General features: G+C 33.9%; 1 protein-coding gene across 1 annotated transcript in view; it reads right to left on the bottom strand.

The window, feature by feature from the left end:
• Positions 1 to 13,437, bottom strand: part of LOC117110898 — a 23,621-nt gene extending 10,184 nt beyond the window's left edge. The window contains exon 1 of the mRNA XM_033253728.1: positions 13,424 to 13,437. The gene's annotated coding sequence lies outside the window, so the exon portion shown is untranslated. The remainder of the gene's footprint in view (positions 1 to 13,423) is intronic.
• Between the last annotated feature and the right edge of the window lie 6,817 nt (positions 13,438 to 20,254).

Raw genomic sequence — 20,254 nt, 5'->3', positions numbered from 1 at the left:
AGATGTGTATAAGAGACACACATCACCATTATATACCGTAGTAAAAATGAAGCGGCAACAAATTTCTCATGATTTTCGGAAACCATAGATGTCTAACTAATGTGTGATGTACAATAGAAAATAAATATTAAAAACATTGCCTTTGATGTACTTAATTTAGGCCTACCTACTTCAAAGTCATTAGTCCACATAAGGGCTGAGGTGGGAACATTTGGGGAAATAGTACCTCTTGATTACCGGAAATGACACTCTGTTATTATAATAAACTTCATCATCATCGATCAAATTAATTGCTGTCATGTTCTATTGAAAATAAAACTCAATTGTCATTGATGCATTTTTAATTTACTTTACCTTGTGCCGAAAACCAATATTATTATTATTATTATTATTACACGCTTTTTTTTCATACTTCTCAAGTTATTATAAAGGCACGCGCACAAGGGTCGTGTATTATAAGTTTTTCGGATGTTTGTGGGCAGAGATAGATTCGTTAAAACCTGGGTCATTAGGCCTATGCAGCTCATTTTAACAATTTTCAGGCATCTTCTTGACTTATGATATTGTTACATTTTGGACGAATGAGGGACCAACCCTCACCCCTTTAACAATATTTTGGGACGTGTCCCTCCTTGATCATATGTTTAGGGAGAGGCATCCCCTTCCATTTGAGACTTTTTGGAATTAGTTGACGGCTAGACGTTCTTGGATGACATCTGAAAAAAGTTAAGCTTAAAATAGAAAGTGTATGTTTACCAGAGTACTACTACATGTAACATGTATACATGAGAAGCACACACAAGACGAGTGACTAGATTTTTTTTTCGAGGTCACCGAAGGGAGGTACGTGGCTAGCCACCCTATTCACACCCCTAGATCCGCCACAGCATTGATATATAATACATAAATAAATTATCGTTAAAAAACAATTTCTGGTGTGGGGTACCATTAGAGTAAGTTAAGTAATTTGTATGATGTACGTATGGTTGCTTAACAAAAAAATAAAAATTTTGAAAAATCAACATTATTATTATTATTATTATTATTATTTTTATTATTATTATTATTATTATTATCATTATTATTATTACTATTATTATTAATATTATTATCATTATAATTTATGTTACTATATGTACGCTGCACCTCTTTCGCCTTTTTTTTTTTTTTTGCATTATCTATACTTTAAGCAAGTTCTCTTGTCCTTATAAGGATGGCTACTAGATTCGAGTATGCGAAGTTTTAACTACGAATTGGCTTATTAGACTGCCATTTAAAATACTTTGCGTACATTGGGCTTCTATCACAACCAACCACGACGCCTACATCGCGACTAAGCGCTTTAACGCAACCAACCAACAAAGTTCGTTGTGGCTAAGCGTTTAATTTATCCAATGAAAGCGTTGCGTTGAAGCTAATCGTTTTATCCTATCTGATCAAAATAATGCCGTGCTTCATCGTAACCAATTTGTGATTGTGGGTTTACCATTCCTTCCTTTCGTTCAGTTATGAAGTCTACTTTAAGAATTAAGCATACAAATAACAAATCACTGTTTCATAGAAATTGATATGACAGTGAAAAATGTGTAATAGGCCTATCCCTGAACACACTGTGACTTAGTAAACTTAATGAAAATGAACTTAAGCCCTGACCAGGCTATACAACTTAATTTAACAAAAACATGTGATTTGCCTAAGTATGGTCATAATGACATCACAGCATGACCATATATAGGCACGTTATGACTAAATATGGGCATACAACAGTTTTTCTTTCAATAAACATTTGATTTTGTCCACAGAGCTTTAGATTACACAGATTTCTAAGCGCATCCAATCTCTTAATGCAAGTTAACTTCATGGCATTACTGTGACTTAAATAACGATTACTTGTTTATTTTGGCAACATGTATTTCATATTGGTGGGTGGGTCTATGTGTATCTGCCGTAATGCAATTTGTTTTGATTTTTGTTTATTTTTAATGTTTTTTAATATTCTATATTGCCTCTGATTGTCTTTTTGTTAAAGGTGATACAACACATTGTCAGGCCTTGCCTTTGTTGTATTTCCTCCATCTTTATTTGCTGTTTCATCGATGGAAAATAAAGATTGATTGATTGATTGACAGATAAAGAACGCACAAAAATTGTTTGAAAAAAATAATTCATATTCCAAATTAAAACAATACAATATGTTCAAGCATACGTTCGGAATAGATGGACACTTGATACAAAATATTGACTTTATTTACAAACGTATCTTTGCAAAAAATAGATTGGGTATTTTGGAATAAAGATTAATTGATTGATTGACAGATAAAGAACGCACAAAATTGTTTGAAAAAAATAATTCATATTCCAAATTAAAACAATACAATATGTTCAAGCATACGTTCGGAATAGATGGACACTTGATACAAAATATTGACTTTATTTACAAACGTATCTTCCCTAAATTAACTTTAAATATTTTTTTAATATGTTAAAAATGACTTTGGCACAAAAAATGTCCCGTTAGAATAATTATTTGTTCGCAAGACAACGAAATGCAAAAATACATTACATCTGATACTTGATTTCGAAAATATTATTGATCAAATGTATAACAGCTAATGCTACTATTGTCTTTCATCATTTTAGGGACAGGACAAACCCTCAAAATTGTTTGTTTGTTTTTTTTTGTTTTTTTTTTTATTTTATTCATGTACAAAAGAATACAAAATAAGTAGCGAAAGGATAAAATTATTGCATTTACAAAAATGTAAATCTAAAAAAAGTATGAAATTGCTAAAAAATATTAATATATGTATTTAAAAATTTAAAAAAATGAATATTTACAAATTACATCACAATTTAAGTAAAAGAATTTTTTTTTTAAATGCTTATTCTGTAAAAAAACCCCCAACAATTTGGCAATCGGGCCCTGTAAGCCGATGGGGCATTGGTCCAAAAAGTAGGACAGACGACGAACCGGAGAGGATCAGGTATTGAGCAACCTGGTAATATGGGATTGGTGAAATCTGGTAACTTTCGGTGCGGCAAAGTTGTGTGTTGATGAGTGATTTTTTTCTTATGTTTCTGTTGTTAGGATTTGATATTGGGTACAGGCTGAAACCAATTTCAGAGATTAACAGCCAGTACTTCAACTACAAGGCTACCGACTCGATGAGACGCGTTTGCAATGGCTCTGGAAATATTGAGTGAAATTCAAGATGATGAGCATGAACCGCGACAGAAATGTAGTTGAGTGGACTATTGCCTCCCAGCACGCTTGCAGCTCAGTGTCCTTTAACATTATCTGTTTAGTGGTAGGCCTACAACATGTCTAACCATAGAAATTTTATTTTTCAAACGAGACTTAAATCTACCCTGAATTTACGACAAATTCATGGTGTAATGATTACAGTGATGATACTGATGATGATGATGATACCGTACGTACTTGCACGGACATTTATAATGTGCCTCTTCTTTGCGGTTATATAGCGCAGTTTTTTCCCTGGTTATCGGTTCCACATGCTAATTGATTTATTTATTTATTTATTCAAGACTCAACAGTGTATCAAAAACACCAATAACAGAGTCGCCATAAAAATATACAATATCATTCATAAAAATATATAAGATTAAAAAAAAAAACATAAAAAGTATAAAAAAATCGTAATAATATATTAAAAACCGGTATTTAGTATAAGATTAAAAATAGAAATATTACAATTAAAAATACCAATATTAGGAAGAATTTGAACTAGATTTTTATAATAAAGTGCAACACGATGAAAAATACCATTAGTACAAACATTAACACGAGAGTACGGAACTTTTAACAAATGATTGATACGAAGCCTCGCACAGGAACATGAACATAAAAATTCGAAACACGGTTACAATCAAACTTACAGTTTAAACATTTAAATAGAAAAATAAGATCGTTTCGTTTTCGTCTAGTCGATGGTAAAATTTTTTCGCAACTAAAGGCCAACTCAGACAGCGTCGGCCGACGCAGCCCGACGCGATTTGTTGTCGCGTCAGGTCTGTGTGAGTTGAACGCAGACGCGATGGTGTGCGTCGGGGGCAGTCGCGTAGTAGAATATTAAACGTGTTTAATATTTCCAAGACATTTCTCACGACGGCTTAAGACTGTCCCCGACGATAAATCGGGTCGGGCTGCGTCGGCCGACGCTGTCTGAGTTGGTCTTAAGCGAACCGGCAGCTGGGCCAATGAACTTCATGAATCCGGTCTATTCTAATAGAATGAGTATGAGATATTGAGTTGTAGATAACTGAACAGAAATCAAGGGATTAAGTAATTATTGATGTATATAGAGTAAATTTTGCTGATGGTGTGAGACGTTTGCAATTTCTCCACATTAGTCCAAGCAGCCGGTTTGCTTTTTTAACAATGGTGTCCACATGGGTGGAAAAGGTTAAGTTTCCATCAATGTGGACACCAAGATCACGATGTGCTTTTACCCTTTCTAAAATGTTACTATCAATTTTATAATCATATATTATAAGGTTTTTCTTTAAAGAAACATGACAAAATTTTACATTTTTCAGGCTTCAGGGACAGTTTCCAAACGGTGGTCCATTGGAAGGAGAGGATCAATGTCTTCCTGAAGCGCGCGCGAGTCCTCCTGAGTTTTGATGATTTTGTAGATCTTGAAGTCGTCGGCGAAAGCAAGGCATTGGGAATTTAAGAAAAGCCGTGGGATTTCATTATTGTAAATGTTAAATAAGATTGGGCCCAGTATGGAGCCATGGGTGAATCCAGAGAGGACAGGGAGGAGACTAAATTCAGACCCCTCAAATACCACTCTCTGGAGTCTCCCATACAAGTAACTCTAGTCTTAAACCAGGTATGAAGATTATCACAAATTCCAAATTGATGAAGTTTAAATAAAAGAAGATTGTGAGGTATTCTATCGAAAGCTTTTAGTGAAATCAGTATAAACGATATCACATTGCTTTTTATTTTCTATGGCTTCATATACGGTAGACATAAGTGTAGCCAAATTTGTCTCACATGATCTACCGGATATAAAGCCATGTTGTTTAGTAGCAATAAAAGGATGAATGTGGTTTAAGAGTTGCTTGTGAACCAGACGCTCAAATACTTTCGATATGGTTGGGAGTAATGAAATTGGTCTATAATGGTTAACTTTCGATCTTGAGTTTGATTTGTGTATAGGGACAACGTTGGCGGTTTTCCATTTTTCTGGAAAAACACCGGTTTGTAATGAAAATTTGAATATATGGGTGATCGGAAAAGATAAAGAAGCTGAACAGAACTTAAGAATTTTGTTACTAATAGGATCATTTCCCGCGGCCTTGCGAACGTCGAGTGACCTCAAGATCTGGTCAACTTCCTCCTGCTGAATACTGATGTTGTTCAGGACATCAGCGTTTACTTCAGGAAGACATTGATGCACCGCCGGTTCAGCATCCCTGAAGTCTGAAAAGTTGGAAACAAAATAGTTATTAAACATACTAGCTTTGGCATGAGGAGTCTCTGCTACCTCATTGGCATCATTGGTTATGGTGGAAGAAATTAATTTTAATGCTCTCTTATTTTTTAACCATGACCAGAATCTTTTGGGGTTTGTAGTTATATCTGACGGACAATGATGTTAGGTAAGCTTTGTACTTATTCTTCATTATTTTTTATAATACGTTCTCACAACGCAGACATTTTGCCTGCTAATGACAGAAGGAGACTTCTTCCAGATATTATGAAAACGCTATTTATCTTTAAAAGCGGCTACTAATTGTCTATCGAACCAAGGAGGTCTTTTCTTTTTAACTTTTACAACTGGGACAAGGTCTCTAACTGTAGCATAAACAACATCATAAAATATGTCAAGCCTATCGTTGATATTGTCACTAAAACCTAATAGAACATCCCAAGAATCCACTTAAATGTTTCATTTATTTCTTCGAAATTTGCTTTTCTATAGTTGAAGTGGTATCTGGTATATTGATTTACAAAATCAATATTACCGTCAAATTTTAGTTTAAAGGGGACTGACTCGTGGTCAGAATGAAAAACATTATGGCCAGTTTTTGTCTCATTTACCAAGTCATTATTGTTACACAGTATTAAATCCAGGATTTTATTATTACAAGTAACATTTAAGTTACATTGTTTGAGGTTATGTCCATCTACAACAGTGTCCGTAAACAGTTCAGATATGGAGTTTGCAGGTGCTTTATATGTACCATCAGGATACCAAAGTATGTCCGAGAAATTGAAATCTCCCACAATCAAGAGATTATGATCAGGATAGGACCTCATGGAAGACTCCAAGGCTCCAACAAAATGTGCGACAGAGTCCCGTGTAAGATTTGGTGGACGATAGTAAACAGCAACAAGTAATTTCGATGATCGAGATGTAATCACTTCAACCCATATTATTTCGTTAATATCATCTTCCAGATTAAATAGTCTACGACTATTCAATCGGTTTGAGATATACATAAGAACGTCTCCTCCACGTCTGCCGTCTTGCCTATCACGTCTATATTGTTTGTAGTCGGGGACCGCAATTTCTGAATCAAGAACAAAGTCCTTCAACCAAGTCTCCGAGAAGGATACTACATCGTAGAAATTGTTTAACATATATGTCTGCATACTTGAGTGCAAAATATCCATTTTTTTTTCATTTTTTGTTTTGTTTTTTAGACTTCTAATGTTGTGGTCATACATAGAGATATGTTGCTTACCAGTCTGTTTGCCTTTTTGTCCACAGACCTTCGAGTTTGTTTGTAGTGGTGGGCCAGGGTTTATTTCGACATCTCCAAATTGAGTCAGTTTTGGTTGGAACGATGCACAGCATGAATAATTTGAGTAGTAACTCACTGACCGACCAGAGAAACACCGTGATCCCGTAACGTAGACTGTTGCTTTCGAGGATGGCTTGTGGTGGCACATTACGCTGTCATCCGGGTAAACGTTGGAAGTTGGCCTTCGGAAAAACAACAGCGTAAATAAAAATAGCAGAAAAGCAGGCATTATCTTAAGAAATATGCTTGATCGAGGCGGTCTAACAGGAGAGGCCATACCTTCTGCTTTCTAAGCTTAGATCGATATTTTCGTACTGGGTCGTACTAACCGGCAAACAGATTGAAACTCCAAGCTCTAGCCCACCACAGCAAATCTTAACTCCAGGTGGCGGGCTAGGCTTCGGAAAGAATCCAGGTGGTGCAGGGCTAGGAACCTTTCAAGTCCAGTAAAAGTACAATGGTTTTAAATGGTTTCAGGCCTAGCAGATCCTTTACAAAAACGATCCACAATCACGTATAAAACTTCTAAAATAACAAAATATATCAATAATCAGGGTCACCAACTTTAATCTCAAGACAGCAGGATCAGATTTTGGTTAAAAAAAAACCGGTTAAAATCGTGAAATCATAACGTTAAAACTGAGAGCCATTTACGAACGACCGATCGTGACACTGTTGTATAGCAGATTTGTTTGCTGGTAATTAGGGCAGGAGCAGGCAACCCCACCAGGTTAATATTATTCTTTGGTGAAGAGAAGCAATGCAGATAAAGTGTCTTGCTCAAGCACACAGGAGAAATGCACAGCGAGGGATTGAAACCCCGACCTCATGGTTGGGAAATCAAACCGTTCCCGCTGCGCCAAACCGGTAACTCAGTTGTACCGTTATCCAGCTAGATAACCACTTGTCTTTTAAGCAACCACAAAAGAAACAAATAGACTGCTATTCAAACTCTACTTTTTTTTTTATTAAGCACTCAAAGAACAAACGGTAACTGTGAATAAACAGAGAATATTAATAAACTCAGCATGTATTACTGCCCCCCACCCCATGGCAAAAGGGCATAACTGACATTTTTGGCGAAAATGAGTTATTTTACTCCTATATAATTCCAGTACTGTATCTATATAAACATAGGCATAGAGCGCCCTCCGTAGGAACGCTCGAGTTCAGGCATAAACTAACATGCGGTTACCATAAAGTAACTCGTCGAGTAATGTTACTGTACTCGGTAATTAACGCCAATTAACTAAGAACTATGCTAAACTCTATATCATTCAAAATATATATCATTACAGTATTATGATTAAACAGTAGTATCAATTAAGCTTTCCTTTGGGCTTAGCGGCCTCATATGATTCTGACGTTATGAATGAAATTAAGTTAAAAATGATTAGGCCTACTTCACTGACCCGCCTACTCTGTATAGTTAGCGGAAAATGGCTGCAGTGTAAAGCCATGGACCTATTAAAACATTGGCTAGGACTGCAACAACATAATCCCATGATGCTAATACAATGACAATACAATTCATATAACTTTAAACAATATTCTTATCAAACTCACAATTCGCTGAACTCCCTTGGGTAGCAAACCGGCATATCTGAATCTTCTTAAATAGTGAAAATAACTATAAAAAAAAATACCCTACACATTACAATGACTTCCCTTCTCATAGATGGTAGCGGTGAAGTGGGACATAATACTAAATGAGACGTCCCAGGAAGATACTCGCAACCCATGTAAACAAATACAAAAATTGCCAGTAGGCAGCACAAAAATGATGATAAGGGAATACGGCATTTTTAAATCTCAACAATCAACAACTGTGATGCGGTGCTAATGATTATTTTGTGTTATGACATAAAGATGTATTTTGTTTTGTATATCATTGAAACAGATTTTTATGTTTCTCTAGCGTTTTTTAATATGGTTACAAAGAAACAGAGAAACAGACATCCCCTGACCCCAATAATATTTCAACCTATCACCAACGCTAAAAATCTGACACCTTATTAATTTTACCTCCTTACAAGTACCACATATAAATAGCAATTTGTTTGCTCCGTTGGTAAAACGCTTTTCAAAAGGCAAAATAAACGCATACAAAGATACAATGTATACAAGTTACGATACCTATAGTGTTTAAAGTCCTAATTGCTCTATGGTAGAAGCACTTCGACACATTATTGGCCTTTTAATGATCGAAAGCGTCGACCACTCTGCATCAATTGGAATAGACTTGAGGCTGGATATGTTTGGTTGACCTTATTAATATTATTTTCTGCCTTTTTAAGAAGCCGATTACAGAAATATGGTCTCTCGAGGCACTTGTGTCAAACCAATGATGCGCGTTGCAGTCCTTACTATTGTGTTATTGTGTATGTTGTTTTTGGTAGCGCCCCCTACAGCTATAGGTAATGTTAGGATACTTTCTATTACTGATCTATAAAATGATATTATTTTAGTCAGATGCATTCCAAATTATTTAAGCTTATGCAAACAAATAGATTCTCCTCTGTGGCTTTTTCACAATTGTTTGCACGTTACATTGCCACTTCATGTCAAATTTCATGTTACAATTTTGAGCGATGATCCCATATATGGGCATGATAATAATATGGGCATAGCACATATATTTGTGTGAATAGCCTCTACACGTACACTGTTTGTTTATTCGATTTTGTTTGCTCTATGATTGAACTAAAAATACTAAGCTTTTAGTACGCGGCGCAGTAAAAGCATAGCCTCCTTAAGGAATGGTTCCCAGTCAGATTTACCGGTATCAAACTTCACTTACTGTTACGGTCTTCTTATAATATCTTGCATTCTGCCAAGTTTAAAATTAATCAGACTTACCAGTACCAAATCTAAGTTGTCGTGGTAACTAAATTATCGGATTATTAAAATATTAATTATGCAAATGATCAAATAGCATATTCCCACACGTACCAAAAACAATAGGCTTCGTCATCTTATCACCGCATCTTATAACAAACAATCTTCTAACAACAATGACAGTGACAACAACTACGACAACATGTAAAAGAACACAACTAAAAAGATAGGCCTAACCTCCTTTTGGGAGGCTAATTAAAATCTTGTTTTTCATTACGAGATAAATTTAATGAGGGACTAGATGATAATGGTAACAATTGCATAATTAGTCAGTTCTATATAATGATGTTGGCTTTCGAATAAAGGTATTACTGTCTAGAAATCTAGTAAGGGGGTTAAAGTTTTCGGGGTCTGAGTTTTCGAGCTCTGAGATCTTTCACACACCCAGCTATTTAACTCCTCTTCAATAATTGTAATATTATTATAAAAATAATATTCATAAATAAATTTAAAATTTAATTATAGAAATAGGACTATCATTTTTTATTCAGTCAGCATCTTTTGCTAAAGGTTTACTATGGATTGGTTCTGAAACCAGACTTTTGATTTTAGAGAAATAACACACAACACAGTCTCATATTCATGATGCCAAAACGTTTAGCTAATTCGGTATCCAAATTTGCTCCCATAATGTCAAAAGGCTAAAAATATGTATTATCATTGATTAAAATGAAACACTAATTTTTGTGTTTAAGTTGAAAATAATGAACAATAAATTATTTAATAAATAAAGTATTCACAACAATCCTATAAGGAACTATTATGCTTGCTTTCTGAATATCAAGCAAAGTAAATTAATACAGTGACAGGCCCGTAGCCAGGTCATTTCAAGGGAGAGGTTCTCTGGGCGTGGGGTCGAGAGGTGGCACCAGGATTTGCACGACGGGGAGGTGGGGGGCGTGGCCCCCGACCGGGGGGGGAGGTGCCCCGACGAGGGGTCAGATTTTCCCGACGAAAGCAAAGTGGGCGTGGTCGAGCTTCAATTAATAGGTTTCAAAAGTGGTCCTGGGGGTGAAGCCCCCGAACATTTTGACAAATCAGGGGTTTCAAAGGCTTATTAAATCGATATTAGAGTCTACTAATGTAAAAAAATACATATAATGTTTTTTCTCCCCGACGAATTGTGCTTTTTCTCCCTGAGGGGGGCCATCCCCCCTGGCACCACCCCTGGTGGGGTTCAGGTGCCTGGGGCCACGGTGGGGTCGGAGGCGAAGCCAGAGCAGTTTATGCGTCTAATGGGTCTATAATAATGTTATAAAAGCAGTTTGACCTATGTTTTGAAAAAGATCTATGTACTGAAAAGGTGGTAATATATAAATTAGAAAATATTTTCTGAGAATTGGCATGTTTAAATCACACCGAAAGACATAAAAAAAAAAAAAAAACCTCATCGCATAATCAATATCAATATACTCAACACGTTTATTATTATAAAACAAAGAAAAAAGCTATTCTTCTTTTTCCTCCTCCTCTTGTTCTTATACGACTTCTTCTTGACTTTTATAAAAAGAGTACTATTTTACTACATGGCTAAAAAAAAGCACAAATACTGTCATTACTACTGATAGGGCTATCGTTAAATTAAGTCAGAGCCCAAAATATAGCATAATTCGAAATTATTATAACATAGTACATAGCCTACTGATTAATAATAGCTGAGATGCACATTTCAGAATTAATAATCGTTTTTAGTATATCTTACTGAATATTTATTGTCTACAAATGAAATATGAATTATATGCATGTTTATAAATACAATTTTTACATTATTATTCTTGTTTTTATGTAGATAAATGTTCGATAAATTCTATCTTTCATAAAAAAAGAAAAAAAAAAAAAAAAAAAAACAATAAAAACAAAAAAAAACAAAAAAACGAAATTCAGCGCGCCTATTTTCATTCTAATCAATGGCGTTTGTAAACGTGCACGGACGTCATAATCGAATCCCAGGACCTCCGACGGTAAAGCTGGCCTGCCTGCCTAGGTCCATCCCAGGCCAACCAATAATAATTAACAAAATGTATTTTTTTAAATATAGGCCTATGGCGCATCCTGTACATGCACTTCAACTTTTACAACAAAATCCTAGGCCTAATAGGCCTACCTGTAGTACGTCCTATTGTACTTATGCCTAGGCCTACACTAGTTTGTTGTCGTCGGGGTATAATTCTGTATCTAAATGAACGAGGAGCGAACCTAGCTAGTCAACATCTAGGCTAGGCTAATTAATTTTAAAATCAATAACCCACCAGGACTATCTGTCGATTTCTTCTTTGCAACAGCGGACGAAAAAAAGTCAGTTATTCTACAACGTTTCATGATTCTTTATCACTAAAAATTAACAAACACTCGTTTTGACGCACTCCGTTCTGTAGTTTAGTGCTATGATGACTGAGATGGACTATGTTGATTTATTAATAATATTTTGTTTGGGATGAAAAAAAGGAGAGTCCATTTCCCCAAAATTCTCCATCAGCACATAGTTTAGTGTGTGCTATGGACAGTATGGCTATGGAATTTACTAACCACACAACCCACAATTAGGTTATTAAGTCGCAAAACTTTATCTGCATTTGGTGGATTAAGTCGCAAAACTTTAGCTTCGTTTGGTGGCACCATTTACTCTAGGTAGACGGCGACCGGTTTCGTTACCGGTTGGTACGTTTCTTACAAACATTCAGCCAAAGACCAGTGAAAGTTGAGACGGCAGCCGGGTTTTTATCGATGTTTTCCATCCTTATGTGTGCCATCGTAAAATCATTGTTTGCTGGAATTGTGTTTTAATTTAAATCTCCGAACTTCTGAAGCTAAGATATTCTATGAATGTAGGCTTGTATCGCAGGCTACAATTTAAAAAACGGGTGGGACTCATTCAAAAATTCGAGGGGGTTCGCTAGAAAACATGGGGGTTCGCTAGAAAAGGGGGTGGGGTGGCGAACCATACCCCCCCTCCTCCTGGCTACGGGCCTGAGTGACCTTTCTTTCTGGTAAAAAAAAATGAATATTGTGATGTAAATTTCTGTCCAGATTATCAAATTTTATTTCCCAAAAACATGCGAGATGCAAATATGGTTATGATGACATCACATCATGACCAAATATAGGCACATCATGACTATAATTATATGGGAACAGTTGTCAATGGAAATTTGATAGTGTGACACAGCTTAATAATTAATCTGACTATTAGTCATTTCGATTCATTTATAAAATGAATTCGTAAAGATTGGTTATAAATATATTTTTAAAGTAATAATGATGGTCTTGAAAGTAATGTACACATGTATAGGCCTATGTTCATAAGATCTAATAACACAGTGGACAAATCAAGCGAATCTAGGAAACAAAACTGGTAATGCTTTAAAATCTTCAACTGTATTAATCCTATATCTGATTCAGCTTATTATTGTCACATACGTCTTGGTGTCTTCATCCTTGAAAGTGTTGTTAAAGTCCCATTCCCGGCAAAATTTCAGTTTTTAAGAAAAATCTAATTTTTGTATAATGTTATAAAAATTTATAAATATAATACGGAATTGCTAGTTTAACTGAATTTAGACATTCCTAAGAATGAAAAAAAAATGTAAAATATGACTAAAATTTGATTTTTTTTTGTGTTCCACACAAAAAATAAATGCGGATGAATTTTTCATGTTGATTTTGCGATAGGTCGTGAGAAGAAATATCGTAGGCACCGAAAACATTAGCCTATCCAACGCTGCTAGGCTAGGCCTAGCCTTACCTCGATTTAGGTTCTGTTATCACACATAAAAACGGCCGACATGATATTTTCCGTTGCTAGTATTGACACTTTTGAATATAATATTTCACAGAAATTATTTCAAATTTGTTAAAAAACTGATTCAGACTGAGATTTTGACACTTAAACAAACATATCTCAGCCTAACCGAACGACCGCATTGTGCGAGATGCGAAGTACAAAAACTAATCTCATTAGAGAGGGCGCACTATATTGACTGTACAAAGTATACACAAAAGCGAGAGTATTCCAGTGGATGTGATCTACAACCTCTGAATTTGCCTAGTAACAATGAATTCGTCGAGAAAATGGTAATATTTATGAGAAATAGTCTGTATTTCTCATTTTTTTAATTTTTTTTGCGTAAAACTAAAATTCATGCCAATATTTTTCAATGATTTATAATAATTGGAGTAATGCAAATGCATATTTTCTAGAAAAAAGTCAGTTTTTAGTGAAATTTTGCCGGGAATGGGGCTTTAAATAACATGAACTTCTTGATTACATGAGTCTCTGTCACGCCTGACAGCTCTAATAATAAAGTCAAAACACACAATAAAGACAATTATCTCATTCTATTTACCGCAGTGAGAATAGGCCATAGTTCAAGATTCAACAACAGGCTTCTAAAAGGTAAAAAAGAAACCACAGGCAGTTTCCTAGTTTCGTGTTGTTTAATGTTTTTCTTATTTCATTGTTTCTGTTATTTAATTGTTTTGTTATTTATTTTTATTTATTTATTTTTTTTTTTACTTTGGAACAAGTACGCTGATCTTTAAATTTTGGTGTGGCCTGTACTCACCACAAGTAAATAGAATGACAATAATGAATCTCGTCAATTGCTCGTGTTGTGTATACCCGTGTAATGTAAAGTATACCCTCGATGGCAACTATATTATAGTAATAATAATAATAATAATAATAATAATAATAATAATAATAATAACTTTATTGTTTCTTTTTTGTAACAGAGGCACAATAAGGTGTGCAACACGAATTCACAATATAAGGGTAATAATAACAAATGTACATTTGTCTTGTTATAGACGTCTCTTACTTAACTAATGCACTGTGTAATTAATACTTAATCAATATTTTGTATTTTTTATTTAACTATTCCTAGAAATAATATACAAGCCATCGTGATCGACACCGATCACGCCATCGTCAGGAATTCCTGACGATGGCAAGATCAATGCCAAAGCTCGACGGCCAGCATTCCATTTCCCGGAGAATGCATTACACTTTATCTGAAGAAAATGAAAAGAAACATTAATGAAATTAAAAAAAAAAAAAAAAAAAAAAAACAGATTTTCTTTTTTCAATTCCCACCCCCACCCCACTCTTCTTTTTTCTTTTCTTCTCTTCTCCATTACTTCCCCACCCTTTTTATAACAAATTAATTTATGAAAAAGTATTATATATTTTGTTACGTTCTTCCCATGCTCTAGTTGAAAATAATTTACAATATTTGTTACAGATTTTCCCACCATTTCGTGATTAAAATGAGTTTAAATTGTGTTTGTTATAATTTGGTGGTTATTACGAATTTCAAGGTTACAAACATTAGGTCATTGTGACATAGTTCTTCCTGAAGTTAAAAAAAAAATAGGTTCTCTAATAAATTGTAATCTATTACACTTAAACATAAAATGATCTATTTGAGAGTTTCTTTATCATTAGAATTAATTAATAAACATTGACCTAAGTTTTGTGGTGACTATGATTGTTTCCTCCCTTCGGGCTTTAAATTTTAGGTTAGATGTATGGTAGCTGTCTCTTTCTAATAAATACTCCTCCATTTTTGGTTTCTTTTTTATATCTTAAACAATTTCCTTGATCATTTAGCTTGATCATCAATAAAACATATTATGTTATCTTGTATTATAATTTTCTCTTTAATGTACTTGAGCCATTTTGTGCTACAAACAATATTAAAATGCATTTCTAGCAGCGTGCTGGCTCCTACGTGCACGTTCATGCATAGTGTATCAAAAAATAGGCTAGACATGCTCATATAGAATCATGCCATAACAAGGAAAGATATCAATATTCAATACCGGTACTAAGCAAGAGTACAGCGTTAACTCCAGCACAAAACCATATTGACATTATGACTTTAATAAAAACCTATGCAAGTTTGAAACTAACAATTTTAACTATATTTACCTCAGAACATAAGGTACCATACTACCGTTTGAACTAGTTGAAATGAAAGCGCCCCAAAGAGGGCTCACTTCCAAACACACATAAAACAACAATGTTAAAGACATTACATATTATGTATTCAATTGATTGCAATTAATTAGCACATAAATCTTGATAATAATAGAAACTGAATTATTAGTTTGATGCCATACCGAGCTAATGCTTTATACGGTACGATACTAACAGATATCGGACAGGTAGTAAATGTAGACTACACGCACATCTGGTTTAATTCTCAGTTTTTTTGTGTAAAAAGAAATAAATCTAATATTTTAAATTTGGTGTGTCACATTGTGACGTCGTCATCATGGAACCGATTGTGTGGAAGTGTACACTGGCTTTATGTTTTGTTGCTGCATATTATGCTGTGTGCGTAGCTGAATCTGGTAAGCTATTGTTATACTATCCTATAGGCCTACTAACCAATGAATGAATCGAAAGTGCGTACAAAGTAACGTGAATGCCTCTCAAAATGTATCATTTAGCTTCTTTAAATATATAATTTCAACATTGAGTTGATAAAATTGAATAACAACATACATTGTGGTGTGAATTAGATTATAATATAATATTTATTGCGACCTTCTTGTTACCGTTCGGATACTTTGCCAACTGAGCTATGATGGCAAGTGGTATTTCTTGGTTTTTTTCTAATTGCATTTTTTTTTAAAGATATTGCACAAGTTGTTCAATATCTTCGCGGTGTTATTCAAGTTATTGTATTCATGCGTTAATATAAATTTGCTTATTGATGCTTTAAATATTTTTTTTACGTTTATTGCATATTAATAATATTAACTTGCCAAATTATAATTTGTTTCTTCGAAAATATGGAAACTGTCTATAATCGTAAATTGTTCTTAAAACGAACTGAAAATACGGTATCAACCCATCGGTATAATAAATAAACTAAAATAATTTCTCGCAAGCCATTAACCAATATTTGAATTTCAATTATAGTTTCAGATTTACAATAATTTAATGATATTTAAATATTTATGTAGAATACAATTTTAGCGATTCTTGGTAAATTATCTTAGGTATAAAAGTGCATATTTTGCAAAAAATAATATTTAATTTGAACATCAAAATATACAAATTTATTTTGTATTTACAAAAACGACTTTTTCGAAGCTGAGGCATGAAAACACTTTGTATCATAGATCAGCCATGATTTTAGATACCTGTATTAAGGAATTTAAGTCATAGGAAGTAATAAGCCTTCTTACGTTATGAATATTAATCAGCACCCGTGAGCCACACCTTCTTTTTTGGGTACCATTGCCTTTTCCTCCAAGCTACTGCTCAACCCCCAGCTGAGAGAAATATTCATCTTTAATGTTCTTTTTTTGTTTTTGTTTTTTTGTTTTGATACGCATTAACACAATTGACGAAACTACTTCCTTTAATATTTGAAAGAATAGTGAGTTGCCTTGTTGATTTTGATGAGGGTCAAAATACCTGTAAGTACTATTGTTTAGAAAGTGGGGGGGGGGGTTGGGAATGCAATCTAGGCCTAAACCAATAAATGTGTGCAATGCTGGCCATTCATTCATTCGCACTCTGAATGAATACATAAACGCAATATCGGCCGAACACAACTTGCATTTGGACAGTGAAAAGTTCACGCTAAACTTTTGTTAAAAATGGGGGTTGAGAATTGTTGGGATGCCTGCTTTACTGAAGGCACTATCAATATTCGACATGGCCAGCTGAACCCCGTGACCACAAACATACAGCGAGAGATTTCCTGAAAAAAGATTAAGGGGGGGGGGGGGGGAAGGGGTGGTTTGGGGTCCGGATGTCCTTTCTCGGAAAATTTAGTTTCTGTTGTTGATGCCCGGAAATGCGCTCTCCTGCATCTTTACTTGATTTGAACAATTTAATCTTATTTAATCAATTTTTTATTCTTTAGATATTTTTTAATTTACATATTTCGTAGTGTAATTTTTTACGAGTGTTAATTATAATTATGAAATTATATATAATATATATATAATATATATATATAAATATAGTATTTACTTAATTTTTTATTCTTTATATATTTTTTAATTTACATATTTCGTAGTGTAATTTTTTACGAGTGTTAATTATAATTATGAAATTCTATATAATATATATATATATATAATATATATAATTGTGAAGAGGGAGCTATATATAAATTGTGAAAAGGGAGCTTCAATTCGAGTGGCATCTGCTCGAAATTAAGCCAATTGGGCTTCTATTCGAGGTTTTACGGTATTGCAAAAGGCCGGCTAAACAATATAAGATAGATACTGATAAGGAGAATGAGACAAATCTTTAGAATTTTACATTTTGCGTCACTCAAACAGTTTGCGATTTTGCGTCTTTCATTAATAATGTTGATTGGGATAGATCTGTTGGTCCGAATCTACCAAATATGGTTTGGCGATGGGCCGATCCTCTGACAAAATCATTTAATACCTCCATGCTTCTAGTAAACGTAAGCCACTTGCCCTGTCTTTGTGTAAACATATAATACCGTTAAATGATTGAGGTGGTTTGCGTCATAGTTGTTCGTAGATACGTCTTCACACGCCAGAGAGAGCTGAACGATCTTTTACTTGTAGCATTGGTAGCTGGCATGACCAAGATTACTTTTGCAAGCCGAATCACTTGCGATATTAATCTTTTTTTACTAGTGGTTAGTGTTCTCAAGTAAGTCAGAATATCGGAAAGTGAGCTGCATGATACAGCATTACTAGAAAAAAATGGTCAACTGAGATTGAAGGTCTTGTGGTACAAAGTCAGTGCCATAAAATTCAGTGATAGCTTGAAAATCAGTAGTGTAATATTTCTTTTTAGTGGCTTTAAGAAGAAGTCCCTGGCATATTCACATGCAGTAAAAAGAAGCAATTCGCGTCTCTGGGTACATCAGTACGTAGCTCCAGATTTAAGGCAGCAAGGTTCTAAAGCAATCTTTAAATGACTTAGTCACAGATTGCCTCTCTTGTTCTTCCAACACAGAATCCGACAGTGTTTGCCCTAATGCACTGTTAAAATAAACCTTTATGCAATCATTCGGTTCGTAGTCTTACGTATTGGGTAATAATAATAATAATATTAATAATAATAATAATAATAATAATAATAATAATAATAATAATAATAATAATATATGTGTTCTTATCAAAATATATATATATATATATATATATATATGTGTATATATATATATAATATTAATCTATATTAATCTAAGTTAGGAAAAATACTTGTAACAAAATATATACACTACACACGCCCTTAACATTTTCATTCTCACGATTTGAAGCTCTAGGTTTTCTATTTAGCTGTACAAGACCAAAACTAAAAAGAGTTCGTCCTCTTTTCTTACGGGACTTAGCATTTTCCTGAGCAGGGAGAAAATATACCAAAACATGGATTATATATAATTTGCAAATTATGTGACTATTTGGTTATTTTTCATAATAATAATAATAAGAATAATAATAATAATAATTATTATTATTATTATTATTATTATTATTATTATTATTATTAGTTGTTGTTATTATTAGTATTATTATTATAGTTATTATTGTTATTGTTATTATTATTATTATTATTATTATTATTATCATGATCATTATTATAATCATTATTATTATCCTTATTATTACCTGTTTTTACTAATTATATTATTACTACTGAAATCCCATTACAAATGTTACGATATAAAAGAAATTTGATGTACTCATTATTACGTAGGTTTAATACCGGTACTTATTTTTTTAAATTTTTTATTTATTTATTTATTTATTGACAAAAAGTGGTGCGGCCATAGCCGGTGCTGCCGGTGCGGTTCCGACAGCAATGTGGTATAAACATATAATTATAAGTAACTATGTATGAAATGTTAGGGTTAGTCACCACACAAGGCTTATCGGATAAAGCCAGCCCTGATTACTTGCTATTCTTGGTTGCTAAAATATAACTAACTAAAAATAACTAACTAAAATATAAATAACTAAAATTAAATCAATACCAAACATGCCTATACGCTACAACCAGAACCATCAAATTGTTGCCCAGCTTTTTAGTCCCCGTGCTCAATGGGAAGATATGGCTTCGCTCTCTGGAAGTATTACTATTTTATAAGACTAAATATAGCAACCCTAATTAATCTAAATTAAGATCGAAACTACTGATTTTTCTTGGGGATTTTTCCTTGCACCCTTACCGGGGCCTTTATTTTCCATTGATTTCAAATTGGACTCACTTTAAACAAAGTTTCATCATCATCATCATCATCATCATCATCATCATCATTTCATATTTTTCTGGGCATCCAGGTAAACAAATGTTCCACGGTATGACCACTGAACCCCTTTAAAACTAGCCAAATTTAACAACATTGTGCCCCTCCCCACTCTTTTACAAAAAAGCTGGATAGCCCTTGAATGCTGAATGTTAGTGCTCTGTCTATGTCACCTGTCAGATCTGTACATGGAGGTATCTACATGGTCTGTCTGAGTATAATCGCTGTAAGGTCTACCAGAAGAAAACACAGGATTTAATTACAGCAATTTAACAATTCAAGTGATAGTATAACTGACCTGGAGCGTGATAAATAAT

The sequence above is a fragment of the Anneissia japonica genome, unplaced genomic scaffold (genome assembly GCF_011630105.1).
Source record: "Anneissia japonica isolate Jap-2015-1 unplaced genomic scaffold, ASM1163010v1 scaffold287773_len227377_cov100, whole genome shotgun sequence".
NCBI lineage: Eukaryota > Metazoa > Echinodermata > Crinoidea > Comatulida > Comatulidae > Anneissia > Anneissia japonica.
The sequence above is the reverse complement of the archived record's forward strand: the minus strand, read 5'-3'. Positions and strand labels throughout refer to the sequence as shown.